At 45.0% G+C, this 13,700-nt stretch overlaps 13 non-coding genes across 13 annotated transcripts; 5 read left to right on the top strand and 8 right to left on the bottom strand.

Moving 5' to 3' along the window:
* Positions 1 to 137: 137 nt before the first annotated feature.
* On the bottom strand, positions 138 to 244 carry LOC147704694 (U6 spliceosomal RNA). The gene has a single exon (XR_015297693.1). It is a non-coding gene; the product is annotated as a U6 spliceosomal RNA (small nuclear RNA).
* A 714-nt stretch (positions 245 to 958) lies between these two features.
* TRNAR-ACG (transfer RNA arginine (anticodon ACG)) lies at positions 959 to 1,031 on the top strand. The gene has a single exon. It is a non-coding gene; the product is annotated as a tRNA-Arg (tRNA).
* Positions 1,032 to 2,041: 1,010 nt separating this feature from the next.
* On the bottom strand, positions 2,042 to 2,148 carry LOC147704692 (U6 spliceosomal RNA). The gene has a single exon (XR_015297692.1). It is a non-coding gene; the product is annotated as a U6 spliceosomal RNA (small nuclear RNA).
* Positions 2,149 to 3,945: 1,797 nt separating this feature from the next.
* On the bottom strand, positions 3,946 to 4,052 carry LOC147704691 (U6 spliceosomal RNA). Its single transcript, XR_015298274.1, has one exon. It is a non-coding gene; the product is annotated as a U6 spliceosomal RNA (small nuclear RNA).
* A 714-nt stretch (positions 4,053 to 4,766) lies between these two features.
* Positions 4,767 to 4,839, top strand: TRNAR-ACG (transfer RNA arginine (anticodon ACG)). Its single transcript has one exon. It is a non-coding gene; the product is annotated as a tRNA-Arg (tRNA).
* A 1,010-nt stretch (positions 4,840 to 5,849) lies between these two features.
* LOC147704689 (U6 spliceosomal RNA) lies at positions 5,850 to 5,956 on the bottom strand. The gene has a single exon (XR_015297691.1). It is a non-coding gene; the product is annotated as a U6 spliceosomal RNA (small nuclear RNA).
* Positions 5,957 to 6,670: 714 nt separating this feature from the next.
* TRNAR-ACG (transfer RNA arginine (anticodon ACG)) lies at positions 6,671 to 6,743 on the top strand. The gene has a single exon. It is a non-coding gene; the product is annotated as a tRNA-Arg (tRNA).
* A 1,010-nt stretch (positions 6,744 to 7,753) lies between these two features.
* LOC147704687 (U6 spliceosomal RNA) lies at positions 7,754 to 7,860 on the bottom strand. The gene has a single exon (XR_015297690.1). It is a non-coding gene; the product is annotated as a U6 spliceosomal RNA (small nuclear RNA).
* Positions 7,861 to 9,657: 1,797 nt separating this feature from the next.
* On the bottom strand, positions 9,658 to 9,764 carry LOC147704686 (U6 spliceosomal RNA). The gene has a single exon (XR_015297688.1). It is a non-coding gene; the product is annotated as a U6 spliceosomal RNA (small nuclear RNA).
* A 714-nt stretch (positions 9,765 to 10,478) lies between these two features.
* On the top strand, positions 10,479 to 10,551 carry TRNAR-ACG (transfer RNA arginine (anticodon ACG)). The gene has a single exon. It is a non-coding gene; the product is annotated as a tRNA-Arg (tRNA).
* Positions 10,552 to 11,561: 1,010 nt separating this feature from the next.
* Positions 11,562 to 11,668, bottom strand: LOC147704684 (U6 spliceosomal RNA). Its single transcript, XR_015297687.1, has one exon. It is a non-coding gene; the product is annotated as a U6 spliceosomal RNA (small nuclear RNA).
* A 713-nt stretch (positions 11,669 to 12,381) lies between these two features.
* Positions 12,382 to 12,454, top strand: TRNAR-ACG (transfer RNA arginine (anticodon ACG)). The gene has a single exon. It is a non-coding gene; the product is annotated as a tRNA-Arg (tRNA).
* A 1,010-nt stretch (positions 12,455 to 13,464) lies between these two features.
* On the bottom strand, positions 13,465 to 13,571 carry LOC147704682 (U6 spliceosomal RNA). The gene has a single exon (XR_015297686.1). It is a non-coding gene; the product is annotated as a U6 spliceosomal RNA (small nuclear RNA).
* Between the last annotated feature and the right edge of the window lie 129 nt (positions 13,572 to 13,700).

Below are 13,700 nucleotides of genomic sequence, written 5' to 3'. Positions count from 1 at the left end.
TTACTGCAAAGCAAATACATTAAAAATGTTGAGGAGAGACTAATTGAAAAATACATATTACGGGGACAGCACTGGGACCTGCTTTATTTTTTCAATTAGTCTTGAAAACAAAAAAGATTTCTCTCCTGAAAGCTGTTAAAAATATGGAACGCTTCACGAATTTGCGTGTCATCCTTGCGCAGGGGCCATGCTAATCTTCTCTGTATCGTTCCAATTTTAGTATATGTGCTGCCGAAGCGAGCACACTTTATTGATGAACTGACAATGTTTATAAACTCTCTAAATCTACAGTCTCTAGACATAGGGTGGCCTGGCAGAGATGCTCAGATGGCCAGTACGCATTCAAATCTGAGCCAATGGTCAAAAATGTATGAAGAGTAGCAATCCATTATTCTTCACTGCATTTGTGGTCCAAGACTAAACACACCGTAAGTATGTAGATTATACCAGGTTTGCAAAGGCTCCTGGTTCGGGCTACAGACAAGGAGCATTGTGACGTCACACTGCCTGTGGAACAGTGATATTAAAGGTGAAACAGCTGCACAGTAGGTTAGGTGAAGGGCTCTGAGAGTGGAAAGGCAGCATGCTTGGGTCCCTGGACAAGGTGAGCGTATGATAATGTGTCTGAATGTTCACCTGTGTTGTAATATTAAACCCCTTATTGTTGTAAACGCCTACTTACTAAGGAGTTCTCAAGCTCAGCCCCACACAGACCTGGAACTGATTATGTTAATGCAAACTATTTAAGAAACTGAGCCTGATCTGAAAGATTTCCTTGGATCTAGGACCATTTCGCCTACCTTTTAGGTGCTTCCTTCTCCTAAAGTCCTTTGTAAAACTTGGGAAAACCTCACAGAACAGACTTCCAGGAGGTCAGATGGGTTTCCTTGTGCCTTCACACACACATACACACACTTTCTAGCCCACTTAAGGACAAAAGGATGCGTAAGTCTACATAGGGCCAGTGGCGCAATGGATAACGCGTCTGACTACGGATCAGAAGATTGTAGGTTCGACTCCTATCTGGCTCGGAAGGGTTGTAGGTCCCTGTTTGATTATATTCCTGTGGAATTTTTATTTACCTCAGACTTGTTGTAGGTTCAATATTCTCCAGCAGGACTCATCCAGCAGTTGTTCCACGGTAGAGCGCAAGTAATAGGACCACAGCTAGTTAAACGTTTCCCATTTGCTGCTGGACTCTATGTGATGGCCGTCACGTGGTGTGCTGCTTTTGTATTTCAACATGGGTCCCTGATACTCTTAATTGCGAAAAAGCTTGTTGACAAAAGTGTGTGTGCGCGAGGGTCTGTGGACGTAGGCAGGTGTGTGCACTTGAATGCTTACCCATTTACATGTGTGAGAGGAACAAACCAACTCCCTGTGGGCTGCAGGCTTACAACTGGTAGCCCCAGTAGCCAGGCAGAACCACAGGTAAGGAGAGAGAGAAAGTTGGTCCATTATTAGAGAAGGACCATAAGCATCTTGCACTGCTACCTGCTTCCCCTCTCAGCCACGATCGGCCAAGACCTCTCTATTAGGGTAGAGGGTGAACATTTCTTGGACCTCAGAAACTGAGGGATGTAGACCCAATATGTCCTCCAAGCGCCTAGACACCTGGTGCCCAATCTGGCATGGTGTTTTTCAGCTTACCCGACCAATCCGGTTGCAAGGTGGACTTTAACAATACTGCTAAAAAGGCACTCCCAGACATCCCTGAGGCCTTCATTTGCATAGGCCCTGCCCTTCTCTTTGTCCTGCTTCCCACAAAGCAACACAACACTGCAGCAGTATAGATTTGGGGGTGGTGAAGAATAATGACAGTGAGGCTAAAAAAGAGAAAGAAAAGTCCCAGAAGTCCTGCAGGCTTCCTTGCTAAATGCAGCTGAACATAGAGCGCACCTTCTTTACTGCAAAGCAAATACATTAAAAATGTTGAGGAGAGACTAATTGAAAAATACATATTACGGGGACAGCACTGGGACCTGCTTTATTTTTTCAATTAGTCTTGAAAACAAAAAAGATTTCTCTCCTGAAAGCTGTTAAAAATATGGAACGCTTCACGAATTTGCGTGTCATCCTTGCGCAGGGGCCATGCTAATCTTCTCTGTATCGTTCCAATTTTAGTATATGTGCTGCCGAAGCGAGCACACTTTATTGATGAACTGACAATGTTTATAAACTCTCTAAATCTACAGTCTCTAGACATAGGGTGGCCTGGCAGAGATGCTCAGATGGCCAGTACGCATTCAAATCTGAGCCAATGGTCAAAAATGTATGAAGAGTAGCAATCCATTATTCTTCACTGCATTTGTGGTCCAAGACTAAACACACCGTAAGTATGTAGATTATACCAGGTTTGCAAAGGCTCCTGGGTCGGGCTACAGACAAGGAGCATTGTGACGTCACGCTGCCTGTGGAACAGTGATATTAAAGGTGAAACAGCTGCACAGTAGGTTAGGTGAAGGGCTCTGAGAGTGGAAAGGCAGCATGCTTGGGTCCCTGGACAAGGTGAGCTTATGATAATGTGTCTGAATGTTCACCTGTGTTGTAATATTAAACCCCTTATTGTTGTAAACGCCTACTTACTAAGGAGTTCTCAAGCTCAGCCCCACACAGACCTGGAACTGATTATGTTAATGCAAACTATTTAAGAAACTGAGCCTGATCTAAAAGATTTCCTTGGATCTAGGACCATTTCGCCTAGCTTTTAGGTGCTTCCTTCTCCTAAAGTCCTTTGTAAAACTTGGGAAAACCTCACAGAACAGACTTCCAGGAGGTCAGATGGGTTTCCTTGTGCCTTCACACACACATACACACACTTTCTAGCCCACTTAAGGACAAAAGGATGCGTAAGTCTACATAGGGCCAGTGGCGCAATGGATAACGCGTCTGACTACGGATCAGAAGATTGTAGGTTCGACTCCTATCTGGCTTGGAAGGGTTGTAGGTCCCTGTTTGATTATATTCCTGTGGAATTTTTATTTACCTCAGACTTGTTGTAGGTTCAATATTCTCCAGCAGGACTCATCCAGCAGTTGTTCCACGGTAGAGCGCAAGTAATAGGACCACAGCTAGTTAAACGTTTCCCATTTGCTGCTGGACTCTATGTGATGGCCGTCACGTGGTGTGCTGCTTTTGTATTTCAACATGGGTCCCTGATACTCTTAATTATGAAAAAGCTTGTTGACAAAAGTGTGTGTGCGCGAGGGTCTGTGGACGTAGGCAGGTGTGTGCACTTGAATGCTTACCCATTTACATGTGTGAGAGGAACAAACCAACTCCCTGTGGGCTGCAGGCTTACAACTGGTAGCCCCAGTAGCCAGGCAGAACCACAGGTAAGGAGAGAGAGAAAGTTGGTCCATTATTAGAGAAGGACCATAAGCATCTTGCACTGCTACCTTCTTCCCCTCTCAGCCACGATCGGCCAAGACCTCTCTATTAGGGTAGAGGGTGAACATTTCTTGGACCTCAGAAACTGAGGGATGTAGACCCAATATGTCCTCCAAGCGCCTAGACACCTGGTGCCCAATCTGGCATGGTGTTTTTCAGCTTACCCGACCAATCCGGTTGCAAGGTGGACTTTAACAATACTGCTAAAAAGGCACTCCCAGACATCCCTGAGGCCTTCATTTGCATAGGCCCTGCCCTTCTCTTTGTCCTGCTTCCCACAAAGCAACACAACACTGCAGCAGTATAGATTTGGGGGTGGTGAAGAATAATGACAGTGAGGCTAAAAAAGAGAAAGAAAAGTCCCAGAAGTCCTGCAGGCTTCCTTGCTAAATGCAGCTGAACATAGAGCGCACCTTCTTTACTGCAAAGCAAATACATTAAAAATGTTGAGGAGAGACTAATTGAAAAATACATATTACGGGGACAGCACTGGGACCTGCTTTATTTTTTCAATTAGTCTTGAAAACAAAAAAGATTTCTCTCCTGAAAGCTGTTAAAAATATGGAACGCTTCACAAATTTGCGTGTCATCCTTGCGCAGGGGCCATGCTAATCTTCTCTGTATCGTTCCAATTTTAGTATATGTGCTGCCGAAGCAAGCACACTTTATTGATGAACTGACAATGTTTATAAACTCTCTAAATCTACAGTCTCTAGACATAGGGTGGCCTGGCAGAGATGCTCAGATGGCCAGTACGCATTCAAATCTGAGCCAATGGTAAAAAATGTATGAAGAGTAGCAATCCATTATTCTTCACTGCATTTGTGGTCCAAGACTAAACACACCGTAAGTATGTAGATTATACCAGGTTTGCAAAGGCTCCTGGTTCGGGCTACAGACAAGGAGCATTGTGACGTCACACTGCCTGTGGAACAGTGATATTAAAGGTGAAACAGCTGCACAGTAGGTTAGGTGAAGGGCTCTGAGAGTGGAAAGGCAGCATGCTTGGGTCCCTGGACAAGGTGAGCGTATGATAATGTGTCTGAATGTTCACCTGTGTTGTAATATTAAACCCCTTATTGTTGTAAACGCCTACTTACTAAGGAGTTCTCAAGCTCAGCCCCACACAGACCTGGAACTGATTATGTTAATGCAAACTATTTAAGAAACTGAGCCTGATCTGAAAGATTTCCTTGGATCTAGGACCATTTCGCCTAGCTTTTAGGTGCTTCCTTCTCCTAAAGTCCTTTGTAAAACTTGGGAAAACCTCACAGAACAGACTTCCAGGAGGTCAGATGGGTTTCCTTGTGCCTTCACACACACATACACACACTTTCTAGCCCACTTAAGGACAAAAGGATGCGTAAGTCTACATAGGGCCAGTGGCGCAATGGATAACGCGTCTGACTACGGATCAGAAGATTGTAGGTTCGACTCCTATCTGGCTCGGAAGGGTTGTAGGTCCCTGTTTGATTATATTCCTGTGGAATTTTTATTTACCTCAGACTTGTTGTAGGTTCAATATTCTCCAGCAGGACTCATCCAGCAGTTGTTCCACGGTAGAGCTCAAGTAATAGGACCACAGCTAGTTAAACGTTTCCCATTTGCTGCTGGACTCTATGTGATGGCCGTCACGTGGTGTGCTGCTTTTGTATTTCAACATGGGTCCCTGATACTCTTAATTGCGAAAAAGCTTGTTGACAAAAGTGTGTGTGCGCGAGGGTCTGTGGACGTAGGCAGGTGTGTGCACTTGAATGCTTACCCATTTACATGTGTGAGAGGAACAAACCAACTCCCTGTGGGCTGCAGGCTTACAACTGGTAGCCCCAGTAGCCAGGCAGAACCACAGGTAAGGAGAGAGAGAAAGTTGGTCCATTATTAGAGAAGGACCATAAGCATCTTGCACTGCTACCTTCTTCCCCTCTCAGCCACGATCGGCCAAGACCTCTCTATTAGGGTAGAGGGTGAACATTTCTTGGACCTCAGAAACTGAGGGATGTAGACCCAATATGTCCTCCAAGCGCCTAGACACCTGGTGCCCAATCTGGCATGGTGTTTTTCAGCTTACCCGACCAATCCGGTTGCAAGGTGGACTTTAACAATACTGCTAAAAAGGCACTCCCAGACATCCCTGAGGCCTTCATTTGCATAGGCCCTGCCCTTCTCTTTGTCCTGCTTCCCACAAAGCAACACAACACTGCAGCAGTATAGATTTGGGGGTGGTGAAGAATAATGACAGTGAGGCTAAAAAAGAGAAAGAAAAGTCCCAGAAGTCCTGCAGGCTTCCTTGCTAAATGCAGCTGAACATAGAGCGCACCTTCTTTACTGCAAAGCAAATACATTAAAAATGTTGAGGAGAGACTAATTGAAAAATACATATTACGGGGACAGCACTGGGACCTGCTTTATTTTTTCAATTAGTCTTGAAAACAAAAAAGATTTCTCTCCTGAAAGCTGTTAAAAATATGGAACGCTTCACGAATTTGCGTGTCATCCTTGCGCAGGGGCCATGCTAATCTTCTCTGTATCGTTCCAATTTTAGTATATGTGCTGCCGAAGCGAGCACACTTTATTGATGAACTGACAATGTTTATAAACTCTCTAAATCTACAGTCTCTAGACATAGGGTGGCCTGGCAGAGATGCTCAGATGGCCAGTACGCATTCAAATCTGAGCCAATGGTCAAAAATGTATGAAGAGTAGCAATCCATTATTCTTCACTGCATTTGTGGTCCAAGACTAAACACACCGTAAGTATGTAGATTATACCAGGTTTGCAAAGGCTCCTGGGTCGGGCTACAGACAAGGAGCATTGTGACGTCACGCTGCCTGTGGAACAGTGATATTAAAGGTGAAACAGCTGCACAGTAGGTTAGGTGAAGGGCTCTGAGAGTGGAAAGGTAGCATGCTTGGGTCCCTGGACAAGGTGAGCTTATGATAATGTGTCTGAATGTTCACCTGTGTTGTAATATTAAACCCCTTATTGTTGTAAACGCCTACTTACTAAGGAGTTCTCAAGCTCAGCCCCACACAGACCTGGAACTGATTATGTTAATGCAAACTATTTAAGAAACTGAGCCTGATCTAAAAGATTTCCTTGGATCTAGGACCATTTCGCCTAGCTTTTAGGTGCTTCCTTCTCCTAAAGTCCTTTGTAAAACTTGGGAAAACCTCACAGAACAGACTTCCAGGAGGTCAGATGGGTTTCCTTGTGCCTTCACACACACATACACACACTTTCTAGCCCACTTAAGGACAAAAGGATGCGTAAGTCTACATAGGGCCAGTGGCGCAATGGATAACGCGTCTGACTACGGATCAGAAGATTGTAGGTTCGACTCCTATCTGGCTCGGAAGGGTTGTAGGTCCCTGTTTGATTATATTCCTGTGGAATTTTTATTTACCTCAGACTTGTTGTAGGTTCAATATTCTCCAGCAGGACTCATCCAGCAGTTGTTCCACGGTAGAGCGCAAGTAATAGGACCACAGCTAGTTAAACGTTTCCCATTTGCTGCTGGACTCTATGTGATGGCCGTCACGTGGTGTGCTGCTTTTGTATTTCAACATGGGTCCCTGATACTCTTAATTGCGAAAAAGCTTGTTGACAAAAGTGTGTGTGCGCGAGGGTCTGTGGACGTAGGCAGGTGTGTGCACTTGAATGCTTACCCATTTACATGTGTGAGAAGAACAAACCAACTCCCTGTGGGCTGCAGGCTTACAACTGGTAGCCCCAGTAGCCAGGCAGAACCACAGGTAAGGAGAGAGAGAAAGTTGGTCCATTATTAGAGAAGGACCATAAGCATCTTGCACTGCTACCTTCTTCCCCTCTCAGCCACGATCGGCCAAGACCTCTCTATTAGGGTAGAGGGTGAACATTTCTTGGACCTCAGAAACTGAGGGATGTAGACCTAATATGTCCTCCAAGCGCCTAGACACCTGGTGCCCAATCTGGCATGGTGTTTTTCAGCTTACCCGACCAATCCGGTTGCAAGGTGGACTTTAACAATACTGCTAAAAAGGCACTCCCAGACATCCCTGAGGCCTTCATTTGCATAGGCCCTGCCCTTCTCTTTGTCCTGCTTCCCACAAAGCAACACAACACTGCAGCAGTATAGATTTGGGGGTGGTGAAGAATAATGACAGTGAGGCTAAAAAAGAGAAAGAAAAGTCCCAGAAGTCCTGCAGGCTTCCTTGCTAAATGCAGCTGAACATAGAGCGCACCTTCTTTACTGCAAAGCAAATACATTAAAAATGTTGAGGAGAGACTAATTGAAAAATACATATTACGGGGACAGCACTGGGACCTGCTTTATTTTTTCAATTAGTCTTGAAAACAAAAAAGATTTCTCTCCTGAAAGCTGTTAAAAATATGGAACGCTTCACGAATTTGCGTGTCATCCTTGCGCAGGGGCCATGCTAATCTTCTCTGTATCGTTCCAATTTTAGTATATGTGCTGCCGAAGCGAGCACACTTTATTGATGAACTGACAATGTTTATAAACTCTCTAAATCTACAGTCTCTAGACATAGGGTGGCCTGGCAGAGATGCTCAGATGGCCAGTACGCATTCAAATCTGAGCCAATGGTCAAAAATGTATGAAGAGTAGCAATCCATTATTCTTCACTGCATTTGTGGTCCAAGACTAAACACACCGTAAGTATGTAGATTATACCAGGTTTGCAAAGGCTCCTGGTTCGGGCTACAGACAAGGAGCATTGTGACGTCACACTGCCTGTGGAACAGTGATATTAAAGGTGAAACAGCTGCACAGTAGGTTAGGTGAAGGGCTCTGAGAGTGGAAAGGCAGCATGCTTGGGTCCCTGGACAAGGTGAGCGTATGATAATGTGTCTGAATGTTCACCTGTGTTGTAATATTAAACCCCTTATTGTTGTAAACGCCTACTTACTAAGGAGTTCTCAAGCTCAGCCCCACACAGACCTGGAACTGATTATGTTAATGCAAACTATTTAAGAAACTGAGCCTGATCTGAAAGATTTCCTTGGATCTAGGACCATTTCGCCTAGCTTTTAGGTGCTTCCTTCTCCTAAAGTCCTTTGTAAAACTTGGGAAAACCTCACAGAACAGACTTCCAGGAGGTCAGATGGGTTTCCTTGTGCCTTCACACACACATACACACACTTTCTAGCCCACTTAAGGACAAAAGGATGCGTAAGTCTACATAGGGCCAGTGGCGCAATGGATAACGCGTCTGACTACGGATCAGAAGATTGTAGGTTCGACTACTATCTGGCTCGGAAGGGTTGTAGGTCCCTGTTTGATTATATTCCTGTGGAATTTTTATTTACCTCAGACTTGTTGTAGGTTCAATATTCTCCAGCAGGACTCATCCAGCAGTTGTTCCACGGTAGAGCGCAAGTAATAGGACCACAGCTAGTTAAACGTTTCCCATTTGCTGCTGGACTCTATGTGATGGCCGTCACGTGGTGTGCTGCTTTTGTATTTCAACATGGGTCCCTGATACTCTTAATTGCGAAAAAGCTTGTTGACAAAAGTGTGTGTGCGCGAGGGTCTGTGGACGTAGGCAGGTGTGTGCACTTGAATGCTTACCCATTTACATGTGTGAGAGGAACAAACCAACTCCCTGTGGGCTGCAGGCTTACAACTGGTAGCCCCAGTAGCCAGGCAGAACCACAGGTAAGGAGAGAGAGAAAGTTGGTCCATTATTAGAGAAGGACCATAAGCATCTTGCACTGCTACCTTCTTCCCCTCTCAGCCACGATCGGCCAAGACCTCTCTATTAGGGTAGAGGGTGAACATTTCTTGGACCTCAGAAACTGAGGGATGTAGACCCAATATGTCCTCCAAGCGCCTAGACACCTGGTGCCCAATCTGGCATGGTGTTTTTCAGCTTACCCGACCAATCCGGTTGCAAGGTGGACTTTAACAATACTGCTAAAAAGGCACTCCCAGACATCCCTGAGGCCTTCATTTGCATAGGCCCTGCCCTTCTCTTTGTCCTGCTTCCCACAAAGCAACACAACACTGCAGCAGTATAGATTTGGGGGTGGTGAAGAATAATGACAGTGAGGCTAAAAAAGAGAAAGAAAAGTCCCAGAAGTCCTGCAGGCTTCCTTGCTAAATGCAGCTGAACATAGAGCGCACCTTCTTTACTGCAAAGCAAATACATTAAAAATGTTGAGGAGAGACTAATTGAAAAATACATATTACGGGGACAGCACTGGGACCTGCTTTATTTTTTCAATTAGTCTTGAAAACAAAAAAGATTTCTCTCCTGAAAGCTGTTAAAAATATGGAACGCTTCACGAATTTGCGTGTCATCCTTGCGCAGGGGCCATGCTAATCTTCTCTGTATCGTTCCAATTTTAGTATATGTGCTGCCGAAGCGAGCACACTTTATTGATGAACTGACAATGTTTATAAACTCTCTAAATCTACAGTCTCTAGACATAGGGTGGCCTGGCAGAGATGCTCAGATGGCCAGTACGCATTCAAATCTGAGCCAATGGTCAAAAATGTATGAAGAGTAGCAATCCATTATTCTTCACTGCATTTGTGGTCCAAGACTAAACACACCGTAAGTATGTAGATTATACCAGGTTTGCAAAGGCTCCTGGGTCGGGCTACAGACAAGGAGCATTGTGACGTCACGCTGCCTGTGGAACAGTGATATTAAAGGTGAAACAGCTGCACAGTAGGTTAGGTGAAGGGCTCTGAGAGTGGAAAGGCAGCATGCTTGGGTCCCTGGACAAGGTGAGCTTATGATAATGTGTCTGAATGTTCACCTGTGTTGTAATATTAAACCCCTTATTGTTGTAAACGCCTACTTACTAAGGAGTTCTCAAGCTCAGCCCCACACAGACCTGGAACTGATTATGTTAATGCAAACTATTTAAGAAACTGAGCCTGATCTAAAAGATTTCCTTGGATCTAGGACCATTTCGCCTAGCTTTTAGGTGCTTCCTTCTCCTAAAGTCCTTTGTAAAACTTGGGAAAACCTCACAGAACAGACTTCCAGGAGGTCAGATGGGTTTCCTTGTGCCTTCACACACACATACACACACTTTCTAGCCCACTTAAGGACAAAAGGATGCGTAAGTCTACATAGGGCCAGTGGCGCAATGGATAACGCGTCTGACTACGGATCAGAAGATTGTAGGTTCGACTCCTATCTGGCTCGGAAGGGTTGTAGGTCCCTGTTTGATTATATTCCTGTGGAATTTTTATTTACCTCAGACTTGTTGTAGGTTCAATATTCTCCAGCAGGACTCATCCAGCAGTTGTTCCACGGTAGAGCGCAAGTAATAGGACCACAGCTAGTTAAACGTTTCCCATTTGCTGCTGGACTCTATGTGATGGCCGTCACGTGGTGTGCTGCTTTTGTATTTCAACATGGGTCCCTGATACTCTTAATTGCGAAAAAGCTTGTTGACAAAAGTGTGTGTGCGCGAGGGTCTGTGGACGTAGGCAGGTGTGTGCACTTGAATGCTTACCCATTTACATGTGTGAGAGGAACAAACCAACTCCCTGTGGGCTGCAGGCTTACAACTGGTAGCCCCAGTAGCCAGGCAGAACCACAGGTAAGGAGAGAGAGAAAGTTGGTCCATTATTAGAGAAGGACCATAAGCATCTTGCACTGCTACCTTCTTCCCCTCTCAGCCACGATCGGCCAAGACCTCTCTATTAGGGTAGAGGGTGAACATTTCTTGGACCTCAGAAACTGAGGGATGTAGACCTAATATGTCCTCCAAGCGCCTAGACACCTGGTGCCCAATCTGGCATGGTGTTTTTCAGCTTACCCGACCAATCCGGTTGCAAGGTGGACTTTAACAATACTGCTAAAAAGGCACTCCCAGACATCCCTGAGGCCTTCATTTGCATAGGCCCTGCCCTTCTCTTTGTCCTGCTTCCCACAAAGCAACACAACACTGCAGCAGTATAGATTTGGGGGTGGTGAAGAATAATGACAGTGAGGCTAAAAAAGAGAAAGAAAAGTCCCAGAAGTCCTGCAGGCTTCCTTGCTAAATGCAGCTGAACATAGAGCGCACCTTCTTTACTGCAAAGCAAATACATTAAAAATGTTGAGGAGAGACTAATTGAAAAATACATATTACGGGGACAGCACTGGGACCTGCTTTATTTTTTCAATTAGTCTTGAAAACAAAAAAGATTTCTCTCCTGAAAGCTGTTAAAAATATGGAACGCTTCACGAATTTGCGTGTCATCCTTGCGCAGGGGCCATGCTAATCTTCTCTGTATCGTTCCAATTTTAGTATATGTGCTGCCGAAGCGAGCACACTTTATTGATGAACTGACAATGTTTATAAACTCTCTAAATCTACAGTCTCTAGACATAGGGTGGCCTGGCAGAGATGCTCAGATGGCCAGTACGCATTCAAATCTGAGCCAATGGTCAAAAATGTATGAAGAGTAGCAATCCATTATTCTTCACTGCATTTGTGGTCCAAGACTAAACACACCGTAAGTATGTAGATTATACCAGGTTTGCAAAGGCTCCTGGTTCGGGCTACAGACAAGGAGCATTGTGACGTCACACTGCCTGTGGAACAGTGATATTAAAGGTGAAACAGCTGCACAGTAGGTTAGGTGAAGGGCTCTGAGAGTGGAAAGGCAGCATGCTTGGGTCCCTGGACAAGGTGGCGTATGATAATGTGTCTGAATGTTCACCTGTGTTGTAATATTAAACCCCTTATTGTTGTAAACGCCTACTTACTAAGGAGTTCTCAAGCTCAGCCCCACACAGACCTGGAACTGATTATGTTAATGCAAACTATTTAAGAAACTGAGCCTGATCTGAAAGATTTCCTTGGATCTAGGACCATTTCGCCTAGCTTTTAGGTGCTTCCTTCTCCTAAAGTCCTTTGTAAAACTTGGGAAAACCTCACAGAACAGACTTCCAGGAGGTCAGATGGGTTTCCTTGTGCCTTCACACACACATACACACACTTTCTAGCCCACTTAAGGACAAAAGGATGCGTAAGTCTACATAGGGCCAGTGGCGCAATGGATAACGCGTCTGACTACGGATCAGAAGATTGTAGGTTCGACTCCTATCTGGCTCGGAAGGGTTGTAGGTCCCTGTTTGATTATATTCCTGTGGAATTTTTATTTACCTCAGACTTGTTGTAGGTTCAATATTCTCCAGCAGGACTCATCCAGCAGTTGTTCCACGGTAGAGCGCAAGTAATAGGACCACAGCTAGTTAAACGTTTCCCATTTGCTGCTGGACTCTATGTGATGGCCGTCACGTGGTGTGCTGCTTTTGTATTTCAACATGGGTCCCTGATACTCTTAATTGCGAAAAAGCTTGTTGACAAAAGTGTGTGTGCGCGAGGGTCTGTGGACGTAGGCAGGTGTGTGCACTTGAATGCTTACCCATTTACATGTGTGAGAGGAACAAACCAACTCCCTGTGGGCTGCAGGCTTACAACTGGTAGCCCCAGTAGCCAGGCAGAACCACAGGTAAGGAGAGAGAGAAAGTTGGTCCATTATTAGAGAAGGACCATAAGCATCTTGCACTGCTACCTGCTTCCCCTCTCAGCCACGATCGGCCAAGACCTCTCTATTAGGGTAGAGGGTGAACATTTCTTGGACCTCAGAAACTGAGGGATGTAGACCCAATATGTCCTCCAAGCGCCTAGACACCTGGTGCCCAATCTGGCATGGTGTTTTTCAGCTTACCCGACCAATCCGGTTGCAAGGTGGACTTTAACAATACTGCTAAAAAGGCACTCCCAGACATCCCTGAGGCCTTCATTTGCATAGGCCCTGCCCTTCTCTTTGTCCTGCTTCCCACAAAGCAACACAACACTGCAGCAGTATAGATTTGGGGGTGGTGAAGAATAATGACAGTGAGGCTAAAAAAGAGAAAGAAAAGTCCCAGAAGTCCTGCAGGCTTCCTTGCTAAATGCAGCTGAACATAGAGCGCACCTTCTTTACTGCAAAGCAAATACATTAAAAATGTTGAGGAGAGACTAATTGAAAAATACATATTACGGGGACAGCACTGGGACCTGCTTTATTTTTTCAATTAGTCTTGAAAACAAAAAAGATTTCTCTCCTGAAAGCTGTTAAAAATATGGAACGCTTCACGAATTTGCGTGTCATCCTTGCGCAGGGGCCATGCTAATCTTCTCTGTATCGTTCCAATTTTAGTATATGTGCTGCCGAAGCGAGCACACTTTATTGATGAACTGACAATGTTTATAAACTCTCTAAATCTACAGTCTCTAGACATAGGGTGGCCTGGCAGAGATGCTCAGATGGCCAGTACGCATTCAAATCTGAGCCAATGGTCAAAAATGTATG

This window comes from Lissotriton vulgaris, chromosome 7 (assembly GCF_964263255.1).
Source record: "Lissotriton vulgaris chromosome 7, aLisVul1.2, whole genome shotgun sequence".
In the NCBI taxonomy this organism is placed as follows: Eukaryota; Metazoa; Chordata; class Amphibia; order Caudata; family Salamandridae; genus Lissotriton; species Lissotriton vulgaris.
This window is presented reverse-complemented; position numbering and strand designations above follow the sequence as displayed.